The following is a 21,553-nucleotide window of genomic DNA, read 5'->3' as shown; positions in this document are numbered from 1 at the left end:
TCACTGCAAAACTCTGCATTCAACCTTGTTTCTTCACCAATAACAAACACACAATTAGCGTCAGTCTATGATCCGTTCCCTCCATTGATCAAACGTGCACCTGTCTAATGGATGACTGACAGTTGTTTTAGTGAAGCTAATGCTAAGCTATTTATAGAGCTAACTACTTTTTTACTACTGTTATTGAAATTTGCTATAAAAATGTTAAAATATGTTGCGTGATGAATGTCTCAAGACTTTGTAACTACTTGAAACTATACAAACCAACACTAACTCCTAACCGCTTAATGTAGTTATAAGCCTAAATTATAATAAACCATTTGTTCATTATGAATTCAGATCTTCTTCATGTTTTATTAAGACTTGTGAAGGTTAGGTCATTATTATAAATGTGTCCATTTTGTAAGGTTTGAGAGTTTGAGAGTTGTAGTACACTCCCAGGGTTAATAGTATGTACATAATAATAATTTGTTCTGATTCATTCCTGGTTCATTCCTGGTTTAGTCTTATGGTTTATTTCCACTTTTAGCCTTGGCAAAGTTCTTGCTTAGTCCTGGTTTAGCCCTGGCAAAGGCCTTTTTTAATCCTTCTTTAGCCCTGGTTTAGTTCTGGTTTAGTCCTGGTTTAGTCCTTGTTTAGTCCTTGTTTAGTCCCAGTTTAGTCCCTGTTTAGTCCTGGTTTAGTCCTTGTTTAGTCCCGGTTTAGTCCCGGTTTAGTCCCTGTTTAGTCCCGGTTTAGTCCCGGTTTAGTCCTTGTTTAGTCCTTGTTTAGTCCTGGTTTAGTCCTGGTTTAGTCCTGGTTTATTCCTGGTTCAGTCCTGGTTCAGTCCTTGTTTAGTCCTGGTTCAGTCCTTGTTTAGTCCTGGTTTAGTCCTAATTCAGTCCTTGTTTAGTCCTGGTTTAGTCCTGGTTTAGTCCTGGTTTAGTCCTGGTTTAGTCCTTGTTTAGTCCTGGTTTAGTCCTGGTTTAGTCCTGGTTTAGTCCTGGTTCAGTCCTGGTTTAGTCCTGGTTTAGTCCTTGTTTAGTCCTTGTTTCGTCCTGGTTTAGTCCAGGTTTAGTCCTGGTTTAGTCCTGGTTTAGTCCTGGTTTAGTCCTTGTTTAGTCCTGGTTTAGTCCTGGTTTAGTCCTTGTTTAGTCCTTGTTTAGTGCTTGTTTAGTTCTTGTTTAGTCCTGGTTTAGTCCTTGTTTCATCCTGGTTTCGTCCTGGTTTAGTCCTTGTTTAGTCCTGGTTTAGTACTTGTTCAGTCCTGGTTCAGTCCTTGTTTAGTCCTGGTTTAGTCCTGGTTTAGTCCTGGTTTAGTCCTTGTTTAGTCCTTGTTTCGTCCTTGTTTCGTCCTGGTTTCGTCCTGGTTAAGTCCTGGTTTAGTCCTTGTTTAGTCCTGGTATAGTCCTGGTTTAGTCTTGGTTTAGTCCTGGTTTAGTCCTTGTTTATTCCTGGTTTAGTCCTTGTTTAGTCCTGGTTTAGTCCTTGTTTCATCCTGGTTTAGTCCTGGTTTAGTCCTGGTTTAGTCCTTGTTTAGTCCTGGTTTAGTCCTTGTTTAGTCCTTGTTTAGTCCTTGTTTCATCCTGGTTTAGTCCTGGTTTAGTCCTCTTTTCCCCGTATACAAACTCTGATATATTTTGAAGACAAAGAGCACAGTCCCAGAGTGAGACAGGAACAGCACAAGGACAAAACACAGAGATAAGAGCAGATTTCACAATGATACTGAGTCTCTGTCCCAGAACAAGCAAATATAAAAAAATATCCTCCACCATTTCACTCTGACTGCAATTGTACTAATACTCCTAATGCTAATACTACTGCTAATACTACTACTGTTACTACTACTACTCTGTCAAAGCACCAACAAATATCATCCACATCCCTACTTACTTCATATAATACTAAATATAAGCTGCTACTACTACTAATACTAATACTTTTACTGCTAATAATAACTTGGATTTATATTTCCCCGTGCAAGCTTGACAAAATTAGCAAAATAATGTATATGCTTTGAACTTGTAGTAGTGGGGAGTCTGTGGCCACATCTGCCCCGGGGCTGAGTGATAGAGAAGTGTCTGTCATTCTGCACCAATGGTCTCTGGCCAATAATCGATCCATTTTCTACCGTTTTCACACATGCATTACAGGCAGGGTAGTTGAAGTGTCTTGCCCAACAACACAACAACAGTGAGCACTTATAGATGGTCTCAATATGCAGGTCTACAGTGACACGAACTAAATGTGTAAAAATACATTAACGTGCCCATGTTACACTATTTTCTGACTTGTTATAACGTAGTTTCCTCGTCACAAACACACCTGGAGTTGTGTTTTGTTTTATTGACACATTTTACACACAAACCCTGCATATTTAGGCTGAGTTCTTCTCTCAAACAGAAAACACTCTGTTCCACCTTGTGATGTCACGCGGTAATACAGGAAGTGCTCCACCGTGTTTTTAAACTCCACACACCTTCAATAGAATCATTTGGATGATTTCAACACTCGAATTTCCATTTTCCACAGAACAAAAACTCAAATGTAGCTGTTAACTTGAAAACTACCACTTTATGACATCACAAGGTGGAACAGAGCATTTGGAGATATATACAGATTAATAATAAAGGGTTACTCAAACATCCAGACTCAGAATCCATTTTGTGTTATATGCGACCTTCAACTCAAGAGTAAAAGCAACATTACACACAAAACAAAAAAATAATTTAGAGTAAGTGGTTTATTCTCGTAAAAAAAAAAAAAAAAAAGACAATTAAAAAGAACTAATGCAGAAATAGCATGCAACCATCTGAGTGTTATTGGCTAAAAATCCCCGAATAGAGCTTTAAACAGCTCCTTTAAATCTTGTCATTTAGCTTTGGTCAATAAAACTGTCTGTCACGGCAACAATCAATCCTCAAACTGAGACGAACAAAAGTGCGCACTCTAAAAAATAGATTTTCTCACAAAGCCACAAATCTATACTTTTGGTGCTCAAAGTGCCTCCGAAGAATTTCATGTTTCAAGTCTGGATAAACGCTGCGATTGGCGATGAGAATGCCACGGTAAAATGTGTTAACGAAGTGTTCTTGTTTTGTAATTTGTTGGATTTGATAAATGGGGAGTTTGTGCAGGATAAAGCAGGAAGAGTCCAGTCTGAAACGGTTTGGTATTTCATTTTTAAAGCTGGGAAAAGGTAAAGTATTGGAGCTACAGTTAGTCAGTGCAGTCACAATACTAAGATTTTAAACGATTTTGATACTAAGGAATTGACTTGAGACTGATACTGATTTCGATACCACTTTGTTTAAACAATAGAAGTAATTTTTAGCATTGCCGTAGTACTTTATTTTATATTACCATGCAGTCTTAGGTCTGTGTAATCCCTCAGTCGTCCAGGTAGGTTCCATCCGTCCTTATTATAGACCACATGTGTCAAACTCAAGGCCCGCGGGCAAAATGTGGCCCTCCTTATCATTTTATGTGGCCCTGAACAGGGTAAATTAAAGGTATGACGGTCTTAAAATGTCATTTTATCAGGAGATACGCAGTTACACAGCCATATTTTTACATCTAGGCAAATACAGATGCAATATTTGTAACTTTAATGAGTAATAAAATACAGAAATAGTTAATTAACAAGTTAAAAAAAGTACTTAGATTTATTTTACATCTGGCCCTTTGAGAGTAGCCATTTTGCTGATGTGGCCCTTGGTGAAAATGTGTTCGACATCCCTGTTATAGACTGTAAAAAGAAGTGGACTAAGTGAGTGTGACGTCACCCATAGCGTTCAGCTCTAGTCAGATGAAGCTTATCGATGCTAGCGGTTATAGGGACTTATTTGGAGCCTGACAAGTATCATAGCAACCAAAGAGCCAATCCGGAGAGAGGCTGCTGAAGGTAACGCCCCTTTCTGCCCACACTGCAGGTTTAGCAGGGTGTGGGCACTTAGCAACGCTGTCAATCAAACCTGTTGCTAACAATACCAAGAGCGACCTCAGGGAAAGAAGACGTGTGATTTGTTATTAATGTTAACATCTTGAGTTACGGACACAATAGCAAAATAAAAATACCAGGATCATTTAGGGCGGGTTAATACGAACATTTTAAGACCGAGATGACGAGGCTCACTGCAGCAGTTACAGAGAGAGGGGCAACGGTTTTCCAGCATAAAGTGAATTGGAGCCAGAGTCAATGGAGCAAGAAGCGAGCCCATGATCACTCCCTATTTGGAACGTGGCAGCTAGCAGGTTAGCTATGTCCATTTATATATACAGTTTATGTGCGCTTATACTTGCTCTGATACAGCTCAAGATCTAAGGCTTTTAATTTCCGTCCTGTAAATGTGACTTTTTTAGTATTGATTCCTGCTCAAATGAGTATCTAGTTTCGATACTAGCTTTAGTATCGATTAGTATCTGATATTCCAAAATTTTAATAACTCTACTGACAATTGGTGCTCTATGAAAGGAAGTCACTCTACATGTCAGTGAATTGCGACATCAGTGAATAGTTCCTGCGCCCTCTGCTGGAGAGATAGTCAAACGCTTAAAAATGAAGCATGGCGATTATAATGTAGTTACGTAAATGTAGTAACTATAAAGTGTTACCATTAAGATTCCAGGTATGTTTTTTGATGGGGAAACAACATTATAAGGCGATTTACGGTAACGTACCTGTTTTTTTCTGTCGTTCAAACGTGAAAAACAGAGTTAGTTCATTTTACGCTTTGCAGGGGTCCGAAGTCCTCCCTTACCTTATGCATTCACCACGATGAGTTTATACGTGCTCTTCACAGCTTTCAGAGACCAGAGACCGGAGTTTGTCGACACGCTAACGACAATTACAACAACTAGCATGCTAACCGTGCACCCTCTAATTCTTTGACAATAAAGTACTTTATAGTTACCTGCACACAGCACACAGCAGACTTATTTTAGAGCTGCTTATACAACATCTGTACTGGGGCAGGACACATTTGCATAAACACATGGAAAGAAAAATCAGGTACAGGGCCTTTAATTGCTTCATTTATAACATGGGCACCGTAACAAACTGCACTAAAGTATAGAACAGCAGAGGGCGCCGTGAACAGCATACAATCTCTGATCAATGTAAGAAACGTGTAGGTTTTCAACTTTACGCATTCAGCTCAAAAATGAAAACATCAACTAGAGAAATACCAAGAATTAACCACATCTTTTGCATTTTAAAGAGTGGATTTATGCAAAAAAAAAAAAAAATTAAAGAAAATCAGCTTTTTGGAGCTTGTTATCATGTTATAAACATTGTTCCCTCATCAAAAACATGCCTGATGAGGTTTTAGATGTCATCCATGCATGTTTGAGTAATTTAGTGATCTCTCCCAGGTCCTGTTCAAACCCTTCTTATGCCAACCCAAAGTTCAACCCACAAGCCTACATCATCCACACTCCCACATGACAATTCTCCATAAATATACAAAAGCATGAGACAAAACATTATATTACAACTTCACAAACCTGATGTGATGTGTAGCAGTAGCACTTTGAAGGCGGTAGTGAGCAAACACACAACGTAACATGGTGATCTAAATACGTTATGTGTTACCAGTTAATAACCCCCATAAAAGTGTGGCATCCATCTTTATACACGTCATATTGATCTAAATCCAAACCATGGAAGAATCTTATGTTTTTTGTTTGTTTTATATTTCCGTCTTGTTATCTCAAAATAGATGCCATGTAGGGGTAATCCAAAGGTGCTCCTCCATGTTTTTAAAGTCCATTCACCTTCAGTGTTCAAATCATTACAAATTCCCTTATCTTCAACACTTGCTGCTATTGTTTTTAGCCTAATTTAAACTGCTTCTCCTCCTCACAGCCAGTAGGGGGAGTCCTTACACCCTCTGATTATATATTTTTTTGAATGTGTACATTATTTCAATTTATCCAATAAGAACCACCATCACTATGCGTTCTGGTGGAGAGTTTTCCACCTGCGTGTCCATGGAGATGTTATATTTTTGCCAGGAATGCTCCACAGTATGGCATTAAACATATCTACCATGTATTGATTTAACACCAGAGGTTTTTCCTGCTAAAAACATTTGTCAGAAACATGCATTCTTACTGTGAGTGGGGTCGCCTCTCCACAGATCTGACCTGTAACTTTGCGTAGAGGCGTCACCCGCTTATCTCCATGGAAATATAGTGAAATATCCCAGGACAATCCATAACATCTCCATGGAGACAACCAGGTGTCAGACCAAGCCTTGTCCAGAGAAGTTACAGAGTGAAGCTTTAAGTATCGGACAGTTTATAGGCCTTAAAAGTGTAAAAAATGCTTCAAAAGGATCATTACAAATATAAAGTTAGACATTTTTAAGTCAGATGCCCTACCTTTTAAAGCAATCCACATGTAGCCGTGTTCTGTCCACTGTCATCCCTCCTCTGGTCCTCTCCTTTCGCCAATTTCACTGTCACAATGTCCTCCTCCTCCTCCTCTTCTCTCCTCTCTCTATCTCCTCCTCCTCTCCTCTCTTCTGTCTCTCTTTCTGCGTAGTCTTCTCCTCCGTCCCGCTCCCTCCTTCCCCGCGATTCACTTGTTTGAGTCCGATCCGAGAGGCGTAGATAGACCCGCTGTTACCGATGCATCGTTTCAACACTTGGTAGAAGGTCACATCCTCTCTCTCTCCTCTCTCTCTCTCTCTGCTTACAAAAAAGGGGGATTGGAAAAGGGGGAAGGAAGGAGGGAGGAGAGGAGAGGAGATGAGGAGACATGGACAGTGTGATTGATGGGTAGAGAAAGGGTTGAGATGTAGACACAAATCAGCCCAGTGTCCTCTTTGTAGCCTTGAAAGAATCCAGAGGTTTAAGTAAAAAACATGCGATTTGGCTGCAGTGTTTTCAAATTATTTTATCCACAAGGGAAGTCTGATATTTATTTATTTATTTGTATTTATTTATTTATATTTTTACATTTATTTATTTATTTATTTATTTATTTATTCAATCATTTATTTATTTGAGCCCCTTGAATTAAACCATATTCTTTTTCAAGGGGGTCCCATACACTATCCTTTTTCAACCTACACAATCTACATTTGCCAAAGTCTACGGGTCAGGCTAAACATAAACTCCAAGCAAATATTGATTATTAAAGTGTCCCACAAGCAAAGTGATCTATAATGAGCAGTACCAGGTTATTTTAATTAATATAACAAGCTGATTGGCTGAGTAATAGGCTGCGTATTATAGTATTATAGGCCTGATTATGTGGAAAAACAAACAAAAAAATACATATATATCTTTGAGAGTTTTGCTGCTCAAACTGTTTCAACACATTTTTATCCATTTTGATATAAATTCACCCATTAACTGCTACAATACTGACCCATTTTAGATTTTAAGGCTCCAATCTTTTATTTCTGATCGTGCCAAACACGACCTATCTTACGAATTTTCATTTTCCTCCACATAAAAACTCAAATCCCTGCTGTTTCCCTGCTCAAACTTAAACTCCATCCACCTGAATCCTGTAAACTTTCCCCCAAAGTCAAGTGCGTGTGTGTATTTTTCGTCTATGTGTGTGTGTGTGTGTGTGTGTGTGTGTGTGTGTGTGTGTGTGTGTCTGTATGCGCGCGCTGACCTCCAGGAACCGCGTCGTTGGTTTTACGCACTCTCCTCTCGAAAATTCACTCGTAGAACTGTCCCCAAAAAACGCTTAGCGGAGTAAATCCATGTTAATAAGAGCAGTAGCAGCAGTGGCAGTAGTGTTGGTGTTGGTATTTGGTCGCTCCTCTCTCCTCTTTCCTCTCCAATTTTGCGCGCAACCTCTTCATCGTATCCAATCTGCGCCTATCCCGACTCAATGTGACCCCTCGCGTGTCCAAAAATATTCAAATCAAACAAAAAATAGACATCCCAACACCAAAACAGCGCAGCGGAGCGTTCAAAGTCTTGTTTTCTCCCTACTGTTATCCGCTCTCCGTCCCATCAGCCCTCTCCATCCGCTGTTAATCCCACTTGGTCCGCTTCGTGTGATGGCAATGCGTCCTAATCATTATGTGCTACAGATTTATCCCTCTCTCCTCCTCTTCCTCCTCCGCGCTTTGCCTGCTTTTCAGCCGGTCCCTAGCGGGCTGAGCAACTCTCCAGGCGGGCACGCATCTCTCAAATCCCGGTGTTGGAGCTCGCCAGAGTCTGTGGATAGTGCGTTTAGCCCATCAACAGGTTCGCCCTTGAAATGTTCCCGAGATGGGGCGCGCGCTGCGTCCGCTGTCCCGGTCTATCTCTCCCGCCTCTGAAGGAATACTGATGTCCTAAATGTTCAGGACTCGTTTTAGACCTGGTTAAGTCCTGGTTTAGTTCTGTATTAGGTGTTTTTTGAGCCTGGTTTAGTCCTGGTTTAGTCCTAGTTTGGTCTTGGAGGCTGGTTTGAACATGTTTAGTCACGGTTTAGTCATTTTGATAACTTGACCCTAGTTAAATCCTGGTGAAATCCTAGTTTAATCCTAGTTTAGTTCTGTATTGGGTGTTTTTCAGTCTGGTTTAGTCCTAGTTTGGTCTTGGAGGCTGGTTTAGTCCTAGTTTTTGGATCTGATTCCTAAAAAGACCTGGTTAACTCCTGGTTGGGATACAGAATCCTCTCTGATGCCCTACATGACAACTCATTTAAGTCAGGTTTAGTTCTGGATTTGGCACACTGGGTCTGATTTAGTCTTGGTTTAGTTCTGGTTTGTACTTTGCTTGTTTTGGTCTTGGTTTAGATCTGATTCTTAGTCCTGCTTTAGTCCTGCTGGTTTGGACATGTTTAGTCACGCTTTAGTCATTTTGATCACTTGGCCCTAGTTTAGTCCTGGTTTAGTTCTGTATTTGGTGTTTTGAGTCTTGAGTCTGTTTTAGTCCTGGTTTAGTTCTGTATTAGGTGTTTTTCAGTCTGGTTTAGTCCTGGTTTAGTCCTAGTTTTTGGATCTGATTCTTACAAAGACCCAGTTAAATCATGGTTAGGATACAGAACCCTCTCTGATGCCGGTTTAAATCTGGTTTACTTCTGGATTGAGCACATTGAGTCTGGTTTAGTCTTAGTTTGGTTCTGGTTTGAACTAAAATCTTCGAGGCTTGTTTTGGTCTTGGCTTTGATCTGATTCTTAGTCCTGGTTTAGTCCTGCTGGTTTGGACATGTTTAGTCACGGTTTAGTCATTTTGATCACTTGACCCTAGTTAAATCCTTGTTAAATCTTAGTTTAGTCCTGGTTTAGTCCTAGTTTAGTTCTGTATTAGGTGTTTTTTGAGCCTGGTTTAGTCCTGGTTTAGTCCTAGTTTGGTCTTGGAGGCTGGTTTGAACATGTTTAGTCACGGTTTAGTCATTTTGATCACTTGACCCTAGTTAAATCCTTGTGAAATCTTAGTTTAGTCCTGGTTTAGTCCTAGTTTAGTTCTGTATTAGGTGTTTTGAGTCTGGTTTAGTCCTGGTTTAGTCCTAGTTTTTGGATCTGATTCCTACAAAGACCTGGTTAAATCCTGGTTAGGATACAGAACCCTCTCTGATTCTTGTTTAAATCAGGTTTAGTTCTGGATTGAGCACATTGGGTCTGGTTTAGTCTTAGTTTAGTTCTGGTTTGAACTTGGTAAAATGCTCCAGGCTCTGATTCTTAGTCCTGGGTTAGTCCTGCTGGTTTGGGCATGTTTAGTCATTTTGATAACTTGACCCTAGTTAAATCCTGGTGAAATCTTAGTTTAGTCCTGGTTTTATTCTGTATTAGGTGTTTTTCAGTCTGGTTTAGTCCTGGTTTAGTCCTAGTTTGTTTTTTGAGGCTGGTTTAGTCCTAGTTTTTGGATCTGATTCCTACAAAGACCTGGTTAAATCCTAGTTAGGATACAAAACCCTATCTGATGCCCATTTGGTCCTGGTTTTGTCCACATCTAATTCGGGAATAAACTGGGACTTAATCCGGAATTAATCATGGATTACACCAGGAATATATCAGGATCAAACCAAAACTACATCAGAACTAAACTGGGCTCAATCCATGAATAATCCAGGACAAGTGTGAACGCACTCTTAGACAGTGTTTTGTCCTTGTTTATAGAACTAGTTCAGTCCTGGTTTGAGCCTGGTTTAGTCCTGGTTTAGTCCTGGTCTAGAGCCTGGTTTAGTCCTGGTTTAGTTCTGGAAGGAGAATATTTGGAGGTAGTTTAGACCCTGCTGAGTACTTGTTTTTTATTTTATTTAAAAAAAATTTTTTGTCTTGATTAAATCTAAACTTTGATCTGGTTCAGGCCTGGTTTAGTCCTGATTAAGTGCTAGTTAAGACCTGGTTTAGTCCTACTTTAGACTCAGTTTAGTCCTTATTAAGTAATAGTTTTGACCTGGTTTAGTCCTGGTAAATTCCAAGCTTTGACCTGGTTCAGTCCTACTTTAGTCCTGATAAAGTACTAGTTTAGACCCAGTTTTATCTTGATTATGGATTAGTTTAGATTTAAATTAGTCCTGGTTAAGTAATATAGGATAGATATGATTTTGACCTTTTTAAGTCTGTGTATCTTGTTTAGTCCAAAATGTTTACTCCTATTTTAGTCCTGATGAAGTCGTTTGGTTTCATTTCACTCCTCATTTATAGATCTAGTTCTGCCCTGGTTAAATCCAAGCTTTGACCTGGTTCAGTCCCAGTTCAGTCCCGGTTTACTCCCAGTTCAGTCCCGGTTCAGTCCCGGTTCAGTCCCGGTTCAGTCCCGGTTCACTTCCAGTTCAGTCCTGGTCCTGATTTGAACCTGTTTTAGTCCCTGGAGCCGAGCGTTCACTCCGCGGCGACGTCACACTCCTGTTTTTGGCACTGAGCCTTTCTCTTTCCTCTTTACAGCAGATGTTTTTGAGGTGAGCTGATCCGGCACACGGAGCCGCTTTGGGAATAGTCAGGAGTGAATTGGCACATCTGTGAATCGGAGCATGACTGTAGAGTGACGTTTATAACCCAGAAAAAGACCAGAAATGACAAGAAAATATTAAACAATGTGAGAAGGAAAAAGAAGAGATGGGACATGTATTTGTAGGCACCAGTTCTGAATATTCAGTTTCTATGACCTTGATTCATAATGAGGATTTAAAACCACATAAAACAAACTTCTAAATTTATACCAAAACAATATGACGCATTCAAACATCAACATCAAGAGGAACAGTAACAAAAATCTAAAAATGTACTTGAGTATAATTAATAAAAGGTCCTATATTATGCAAAATTGACTCTATAATGTTGTTACCTCATCAAAAACGTACCTGGAGTTGTGTTTTGTTTCATTCACACATTTGAATAATCCTAAATTATTGCATCTCCAAAGCTCAAAATGCTCTGTTCCACCTTGTGTTTTTTTTTTTAAATAAATTACTGAATCACTCGATTTATATAGCACCTTTCAAGCCACCTAAAGCTCTTTACAGAGTATTATTTCTTCACACCACAGTCTGTGGTGAGAAGATACAACTGTAGCCACAGCTGCCCTGAAACAGACTATGACATTGGCCCCTCCAATCATCACACACGACATTCGTACTAGGGAATATGGGTAAAGTATCTTGCCTAAGGGCACAACAACAGTTTTTGGCACTGGCATCCCACTGTCCCAGCAGTCTCCCATCCAAGTACTAACCAGACCCAGCCCTGCTTCTGAGATGTGACGAGATCGGGCTTTGACAAGGCCGTATTTCATGAAGCAGTAGTTTTCAAGTTAACAGCTCCTTTTACTTTAGTTATGGCAATTCTAGGGCTGAAATTATCCAATGATACTGGTGAAGGTGTGTGGAGATAAAAAACACAGAGGAGCACTTCCTGTGTTACCATATGACATCACAAGGTGTAACTCTGTTTGAGTGAAGAACTCCTAAATATGCAGGGTTTGTGTGTTAAACATGTGTGACTGAAACACAACTCTGGGTAGGTTTGTGATGAAGAAAATTATTACCCATTAGACAAACAGCACATACTATTCAAGTATTAGCAGTTGAAATGTATTTTATGTACTTCTTCTAGTTCAGTTCAACTTCTTTTACTCCACACAGTACATTGTAAATGCAGCTGCTTGAGCAGCTCAATGAGACGAATAACATTATCTACATATTTTAAAGGCAGTTTGTTGGATGAGAATCATTAAGGAGAAACTGTCAGGAACAGACACATTTATCCAGTCAGAGACACTGCATGAGAGCCATGTAGAAACAACTACCTGAGACTATCCGAGACAGTTTATCTGTCATGGTGTAACATAAGGACGAGGGACGTGAGGGAAGTAAAAGTAGTAAAGTACTTTACTTAAGTACAAATTTTAGGTATCTGTACTTTACTAGAACTAGTGCTTTACTGTAATTTAGTATATTTTAAAGTGGATACTTTTTACTTTTACTTCACTACACTTGAGAGTAGTATCTGTACTTTCTACTCCACCACATTTTTGAAAAGAACTGAAAAGTTAAAGTATTTTTCAATATTGTTTGAGACCTGCTGAAAAGGCTGAGGGTTTACTTTTAACACGTTCAGGGTTTGAAGAAACAAAAATATAGAAATACAAACAGCTACAGAAATTTTTTAAATAAAATTAATTAATTAATTAAATTCTAAATCTTTACCAAACTCTCTAGATTTGAACCTGTATAAGACCTCAAAATGCATAAAATACATTTACTTTGTATTATTTATGTACGTTTTTAAATGGGTGCTTTAATATGTTTACTTTTTTGATGTGATACATTTTACTTAATTAATTGAGTACTTGTTCCACCACTGCTGTGTTTACCTCAGACATGAGGTAAACACACTCAAATCAAAGCCTTTACCGATAACAATTGCAAGCCTGATTTCTTGTTAATTGCAAACACAATGGAGATGATATGCAAGATGTTTATGTTATAATGTGGTGTTTTGGTTCTCAAGATGAGTATCCAATCAGAAAGCAGAACAAGACTCATGTTTCTTATTTGGGTTGCCAGGTATAGCAAAAGAAAATTAAACTCAGTCAACTGGACGAAAGGTTTTGCTCTAAAATGCTGGAGGGATTAAACAGACATCTCCCAAACAACTATGAGCAGGGCACAGTCAGACTGAGAGAGTTGAATACAACGTCAAAAGATGAGAACAGGAACCACAGACGCTTCAACCCTAGAGGTCCACATTGCCTCTAAAGCGGGAGTGACCATAGACTGTATATATGAGCTTCATTTGAGCCGAACGCTGTGGGCGACGTCACACTCCCTCACTCCACGGTCAATGGGGGTGACCAAAGTTTTTTCCGCGGCTAAACTAATGACAGTTGGCACATCAAAATATACTTCTGCAAATAAATGTATGATTTCATTTACTTTACTTTAAATACAGACAAGATTAGAACAGACAGGACTGGCCTCCCTCTCATCTCCTGACAGCCATTTCTATACAAAATTGAATCAAAATAGATTCTTCTTAAGAGCCGCCTCGTGGGCCAAATTAGACAGCCTGGAGCGCCAAGTTTGGTCTAAAGCTTTTGTCCAGTTCAGGGGCAGGGCCAGGAACGGGGGTTGGGGGGGCTTGAGGGGGTACAAGCCTTCCCTTTCTGAGCCTCGCTATTTTCGAAATTTTTTTTGTGCAGTTTTGTATGCCTTTGTTTACAGTTTAAGAACGTGCATTGTGTTCTGCGTCCTGATTGGCCAAGAGACTGTAGACTATTGTCCATCAGTCTCCTCCGTGCTGTATGTTTGCAAGATTTTTCCCCGACAAACCCACATTGTTGTTCTGCACCGACAAATGCGCCTACGAAGGTTGGAACTTTGAGAGTGTTTAATGCGAGAAAATGTTAATGCCTGTGTGAGAAAAGTGTATAAAGTGTGTGGTGAGGGGTTTTACAGCTCCAAAACAAATAGAATAATGTTAAAAATAAAGCTGACTACTTCACGGATTTCGCCTATTGCGGGTTATTTTTAGCTTTTATAAATCACCACAGGGGCTAACTACATTTAAACGTACTTAAAACAGTAAAGTGAACATGCTGAGGGGTGGCGGTTCGCTCCATTGTTAAAAGGCTCTAAACGAACATGTCAAGTGAGCACATCGAAGATCTTAGCCCCCCTCCTTAGCTTCTCCAAACAAACATCTTTGGCGCCACCCCTGGCTCAGTTGGCTGAATTCAATTTCTTTTTCTCTGAAGTACCTGGATGATTGAGGGATTACACAGACGTTGCCAGGTAGGAGGACATGTTCTGTGTACCATGTGTCTCTCTGAGTGATGTCCCCACGTTGCCATTTGTCTCGCAGCGTCTCAGACTCATCACATGACCCGTCCATAAACACACTGTAAAAAAAAAAGACCAGCTCAGACAGTGGATTCTGATCTAAACGGGGTCGATACCAACACACAACGCTGTCTTACACTGTAATTACGTTTAGATCAGACTGTCTCTTTGGAGGATGAAGGAGTGAAATATGGAGAGAGGGATGACAGTTTGTGCTTTAGTGCATAAGAGGAGGTGATGTATGGGTCACGAGTAATTCATTGGTTTAGCTGCTCTTCCTGCTTGTTCCTTATTGACATTTCTTTGTGCAGAACCATCTCTGACCTGTTCTTTTTGTTTATACACTCTACGGAGGCCAGACTTAAAGGGCCCATTTACATTATTTTTGTGATCTATGTTATAATGTTGTTTTCTCTGAGTTCTTTTCTCAAACTAAAACTTCTCTTCCACCTTGTGATGTCATGTGGTAATACAGGACGTGCTCTATTCTGTTTTTAAACTCTTTACACCTTCACTCTGGGATGGCTTTCACTGACGATGATTGAAATCTTCAAAGTAATACTCGATGCTGATTGGTCGACGCGTCAAATCATCGTATTTCTGATCAAATAGGCTGAAGCACGTCCATCTGTCCAGCTGGATTCTCTTTCCAAACAAAAAGAGCTTCTTTAACTCCTCTCTCAAACCATTTCATTTCTCTGGCTAAGATCTGAACTTCCCTGTCTTCACATGAGTGGTTAGTGGCTTTGAGATGGAGATGTACGGCAGACTGGTGTCCTGAGGAGCTCTCACGCCGGTGTTGGTAAATCACCAGCGTGAGAAGAGCAGCGAAACGTCTTCACTCTTACAACGATTTGTCCAGTTGACAGATTTTAACTTCGTCTTTTGCTGTGGATCAGACCTGGACGGCTGAGGGTTTACACAGATATCTTTGTTTGGACGTGTTACCGCTGGCACCGCCCAAACTACAATGCCTCCCCGTGATTAGTCCAGTCTGGCCAAGCTCAATCGCACCAGCAGGAACCTACCGAGATGGATTTTTGTGAGTTTGTGAATCCATCTTGCTGTGCACCCGAAAAGTTCCATAGCGGACCTTTAACTCCTCTGAAAGATGTGCTCAGAGCCTTTGTGCTTTGAGCGTGTGCAGTGAAACAGGTGGCAGAGGGCAGGAGTGTCTTTCCCTCCCTCCTGTATCTCCCCCTCCTCCTCCTCTTCCCTCTCTCCCTCCTTCTCTCCGTTTGGGTCCTGGCCTTCTCGCTTCACTGGACACTGGACCATCACTTCTGACCCAAAATAACGCTGGTCTCTCCGCGTCATCACGATCACAGCCCTGGGGTTTGAGACCTGGCCATGTGACGCTGTTTGAATCACACAGATCACATCACAATTCACAATATTTACAGGGCCATTATAAAGAAGAAAAGAAAAAGAAGAAACAATAAGAATTTTAAAGGTCCTATATTACGCAACATTGATTCTTGTGAGGTTTAAGTCATGTTTGAATGTTGTTACCTCCTCAAAAACATACCTGGAGTTGTGTTTTGTTTCATTTACGCATGTTTGAGTGACCCTTTATTATTAGTTTGTACATCTCCAAAGCTCAAAATGCTCTGTTCCACCTTGTGATGTCATGAAGTGGTAGTTTTCAAGTTAACAGCTACCTTTTATTTTGTTCAGTACAGATTGACAATTCCAGGGCTGGAATTATCTAAATGATTCTAGTGAAGGTGTGAATTGCATTTAAAAACACAGTGGAGCACTTCCTGTATTACCACATGACATCACAAGGTGGAACAGAGTGTTTTCCATTCAGAACTCTAAACCTAAATATCCAGGGTTTGTGTGTTAAACGTGTGAATGAAACAAAACACAACTCCAGGCATGTTTGTGATAAAGAAACATTATAAAATAAATCCAAAAATATCATAATGTGGGCCCTTTAAACAGTTAAAAGTCCTCAAAATGGCGTCCGTAAAACAGTGAGATGGGTCATGGGATTGAAACTTGTGAATACAGAGATGGACCGACTCTTGCTCCTCCATCTGCGTCTTACATAAAAGTTTAAAAGTTTATGTTTTCTTTCTTTCTTTTATTTTTTTCCAGCACTGATCATTACGCAAAGTTTTCCTCCCATCGCTCCCAAACTTCCATTAGAGCAGATTTGGTCCAAACCAGCAGATTCCCTGTTTGAGAGCACTTCCTGTGTTTACTTGTTATTATTGCTGCTCTGGGCTGTGTGAATGTGGCACAGGCCGTTTCCCAGTACTCCAGGTTGCCAGTTCTGCACTGCAAAAATGTAAAAGCAATTAAATTCAGAATATTTGACTTGATGAGAGTCATTTTGGCTGATTAAAATGTATCTCTTTTGCAGATCTGGAGTTTTGGATTTGTTGCCAGGTATTTCAGAGTGATTTCCTCCAAGCTAAGATAATATCCATTGAGTAAGACTGATAGATTTTATTAAAGGTGCATTACGTAACTTCTCGGGGGAGGGCCCGTTACTTACTCGTCTCTATGGAGATGTTATTACTGCACCTGTAATATTCCACAGTAGGGCATGAAACTTCTCGTAAGCCTATGTATTAAATCGTACATGTTTTATTGCTTATATAATAAAGATCTGGCATTTACTGCACGTCTCCCTGGAAATAAAAAAAGTTTAATGCCATACTTTGGAACATTCCAGGCTTTGTTCTTGCGATCATAAAGCTTTTTCAGTCCTCTGTGGAACTTTTCCTTCCTTTTTTCCTCATAAGCAGCCATATTTGTTTTGATACAGATGAACCATGCCTTTCGCTGATTGGCTAATCCACCTGTCAATCACGCCCATCTGAACTCCAGGACATTCACCATTGACAAGATTCGCATCAGAAACACGTGGCTGTAATCAGGGCAGTCATGTGTAATGTCACGTAGTACTTGACATTGCAGTGGCCACTAGAGGCAGCGAACACAAACCTGCAAATTTACTTTTAGTTTGCTCTAAAATTGCCCAAAATGTTTAGTAGCAAAAAAAAAGTTGGTTTATTAATGTTTAATTTAACTTTAAATACAGAATAAAAAATTTAAAAAATCTAAACACAAATAATTTACCTGATTGTATTTTCCTCAGTGTGTCATGTGATCTGTGAAAGGACTTCTTATTTGAAGGGTCTTTCTCCGCCCGAGTCCCGAGGCGACGCTGAGGTGAAGTCCAGCAGCCGGCGGCCATTTTGTGCCCCGGCTCCACCTGTCGCGCATTAGGCATCTGTCCTCTGATGGATGGCCCCGCGACTGTAAACAGATCCGCTGCACTTCTGGCTCGGGCTCAGGAAAAATGAGGCCATTATGTGGAGAAGGCGCGGCCCAGGCCTCAGTGTGGGAGCTGTGTCCAGGGTTAAGTGTGGAGCGGGCCAGAAGGAGGCTAATGATGCACATGTGTCGGTTAGCAGCCGCTTAGCATGCTGCTACATTAGCGCTATTAACAACTCAAGTCCATTTTAGTTTTTTATTGGCCAATTTACTTTATACATTATAGATGGGTTTCAGATGGCGTCACGACACTCTACAGGACACTGTCGAGGAATACAGATGAAACAAACAAACAAAACAAATACTGTTTAAACGCTGATTTCTGATGTAATACAACGTACAGGGATTCTTCTAGTCATTCAAGCAGTGGTTCTTAACCTTGTTGGAGGTACTGAACCCCACCGGTTCCATATGCACATTCACCGAACCCTTCTTTATTGAAAAATAAAATATAATTTTTTTTCAAATTCAAGACATATGTATGTTTTACTGGTGCACAAAATAAACCGTGTATTAACATCACTGTGTTCAAAGAATAAAACCAATACAATGTATGAACTCAGAACAAATTACATACATACCTTTTAACAAAGACATGACCTTTTTTAATACTACCACACTGAAATTATTTTAATTTTGTATTGTATTATGTATTCCAATGATGAACTTACTGTATTTATGCTTTTTATTATTTTTAACATTTTAACACACACCCATCATCTAATTTCCATCAGGCTACAATAATGAATATTTACTGCAAATCAGTGACTTCTGCTGTTGCCTTTGAGAGACCGGGTCAGAAATGCATGGCTTCACCTTGGCCACTCTCATGTCATTTTCACAGCAAAGTCTGTTCCTTTTCTTCGTTTTTATGTCGTTGTATGTTTTTATGCCGTTCGAGGTGACAGTATTCAATGACCAATACACACTGAGGAATCTGTATCTGCACAGCTGCTCTATTACTGCAGATTGGCATTAGCTAATGCTAATGATTACACATAATACACATTTGACCCACAATTAAGTCAATAGCAGAATAAACCACGCTTACCGATCAGAAACAGCATCCAGTCCATCAGCACATCAGGTCCTCTGCTCCATCATGAGATCTTCACTCGGGTCCACGAACCGCTCCAGGTCCGAGATGCCTCTAGTTTAACTTGTACAAACATCCACAGTGTCCTCGGTCGCGTACTTCCTTTGTTTTGTCCGTTTCGTCATGTTTAAAACGCAAAACTGCTGCAAAACAGTGCTTAAAACGCAATTACGCGCGTATAATTTTACGCGCGGATCTTTACCCGAGGGCGGGCCGTCGGAACATTAAGGGGTTAAACACTTAGCATCTTCAGCGAGTCTTCACTCCACATCGGTCACATCAGCTAAAACACTGATAGCGGCCCATGAGGACGCCTGTCAATGACGTTGATAAGCTGCGCAAATACGTATGTGAATCACATAATTGTCTGGAGCAGCTCGTCCCCGGTCACACTCACTGACTCACACTGAAAAATAGCGCATAATTAATTGTTGTGTGTTTATTTTATTTTCAATTTCGCTTTTTTTGTGCACAGATTTTCTGTGCGCGGAGACCATGTCAGCAGTGCGCAATTGAGCACGCGCGCAGCTTAGAGGGAACAGTGTTCGATAGGCACAGCAAAGGGTGCGTTTGTCGAATTAGGACACGGCCAGCGTCTGGAGACGCTCGCAGTCCGCGAATCATATGAGTCTGGTGCGTGTCTTGACCTCCGCCGAACCCCTGGGACTGACTCACCGAACCCCTAGGGTTCGATCGAACAAAGTTTAAGAACCACTGCATTAAAGGAAATGATCAGGGTCAACATTTGTGCATTTACCTTTAGGATATTTCATGGCAAAGTACAATTTCATGGCAGTGGTGGAACGCAACAAATTAAAAGTAGTAAAGTACATACATAAGTAAAAATTTAAGCAGAAAACTTCAAATCAGACTAGAAATCTATGGGTAATAATGGACTCAGACTTGAACTTTAACAGCTGCATCAAATCAATAACATCTGCAGCTTTTTACCATAAAACAACATTGCAAAACTCAAAGGTATACTGTCAAAACCAGAGTTACAGAGACTTATCCATGCATTTGTCTCCAGTAGGTTAGATGTTTTTTTTCTCACTAACACTGTGCAGTTTAAAGCTATTACTTTATGGTGAAGTATCTAAAAGTGAAGTAGGTTAGACTACTGTAACGTCCTGCTCACTGGCCTCTCCAAACGAGCGTTAACACAGCTGCAGTACATCCAGAACACTGCTGCTCGGGTCCTGACTAGAACCAGGAAGTACAAGCACATGTGTCCTGTGGCTCAGGTCTCTGCACTGGCTCCTGTGGCTCAGAGAATAGACTTAAAGCAGCTCTGCTCCATGAACCAGCACCAAAGTACATTTCTGACATGTTAGTGCCACATGAACCATGTCACATTCACTTCAGGGACCGGCCTCCTGCTGGTCCCAGAGTCAGGACTAAACATGGAGAATCAGCGTTTCAGTTTTATGCAGCTAAAACCTGGAACAGTCTTCCTGAAGATGTGAGACAGGCCTCTACTTTGACAATGTTTAAATCCAGGCTCTAAACAGTTCTGTTTAGCTGTGCATACGACTGAGAGGTTTTTACTTTGTGTATCAGCTGTGCTATACAAATAAACTTGCCTTGCCTTGGTATCTGTACACTATTTAAGTAAATTTTACAATGGGTATTTTTTACTTTTACTTCACTACATTTGAGAGCAGGTATCAGTACTTTATAATCCACAACATTTGTGAACTGGACTGAAAAGTAAAAGTATTTTTATGATTGTCTAAGACCTACTGAAAGAGTAGGTATCAACTATTATATACTATATTTATATCAACTTCATAATTTGAGCAAACAAAAATATACAAATAAAAACAGCCAGAAAAAAATATTAATGTAATTATTTCTGTTGAACAAAATTCAGAACAAATCTTTATCAAAATCACTACATTTGAAGCTTTATTAGATCTAGATTTTTACTCTTTAAGTACATTTTTAAACAGGGACTTTAATACTTTTATTTAAGCCGATTTTTTCATGTGGTACTTTTACTTAAGTGACAGAACTGAGTATTTCTTCCTGCATCACATAACATCATGAGCTGTTCTAACGAATCATGTCTAAAGCTAAAACTCATAGCGTTTATACGTGAATAATAATAATAAACTGGATTTGAAATGACACTTGACATTACATTATTCATTCACTCCACACTCAGCGCTCAGCAACTACTGGAGCCACAGCTGCCCTGGGACAGACTGTGCCATCAGCCCCTCCCACCACCAACACTCACACAGCACTTCTCATATTTATCAGTGTTTGTTGATGTTGTATTAAAAGTGAACTGTGGTATTATTGCTTGGCCTGGAATGTTCCAGACTATGGCATTAAATGTATTCATCTCTGCGGAGACAAGCAAATGATGCATTCCACGCCAAATATTCATTGGACGTTCTCAGATTGCAGAACGTGATGATGTAATAGTCTCAGACGGGGGCAAGAGACAGTTTTTTTTTAAGGATTACATCGTACTTTACCATGAAATATCCAAAAGTAGTCACAAATTTTGAACCAGCAACTGAATAAATAAATCCAAGACACATGTTTAATGCCATACTGTGGAACATTAAAGGCACAGGAATAACACAGATGCCGGACGCAACTCCTGAAATGTTACACAGTGTATCTTTAATGAGAAATGATTAGATTACAGGCAAATCCTAACCAAAGTATGAGTTTGAAAGTAAAAAAAAAAACAGTACTTGCTAGTTTTACAGTTGTGTGCATTATTCATTCATTCTTCTACGCTCCAACCAGCAAAACTCACCCACCACAGTCACATGGGCAAAGCGGGTGAAGTGTCTTGCTCAAGGACACGACGGCAGGTTGACTGGAGGTGTGTAAGACTGTTGACCTGTTTAATATATTTAAAAACAGCACAGTAAATGTACAGGCAGTGGTGGAAAGAGTAACAGAGGTGATAGAGTAGCCAAAAT

General features: G+C 40.1%; 1 protein-coding gene across 1 annotated transcript in view; it reads right to left on the bottom strand.

The window, feature by feature from the left end:
• Positions 1–6,441, bottom strand: part of grin2ca (glutamate receptor, ionotropic, N-methyl D-aspartate 2Ca) — a 125,970-nt gene extending 119,529 nt beyond the window's left edge. The window contains exon 1 of the mRNA XM_033970925.2: positions 6,364–6,441. The gene's annotated coding sequence lies outside the window, so the exon portion shown is untranslated. The remainder of the gene's footprint in view (positions 1–6,363) is intronic.
• Positions 6,442–21,553: the final 15,112 nt, after the last annotated feature.

The sequence above is a fragment of the Periophthalmus magnuspinnatus genome, chromosome 8 (genome assembly GCF_009829125.3).
Source record: "Periophthalmus magnuspinnatus isolate fPerMag1 chromosome 8, fPerMag1.2.pri, whole genome shotgun sequence".
Classification (NCBI taxonomy): Eukaryota; Metazoa; Chordata; class Actinopteri; order Gobiiformes; family Gobiidae; genus Periophthalmus; species Periophthalmus magnuspinnatus.
This window is presented reverse-complemented; position numbering and strand designations above follow the sequence as displayed.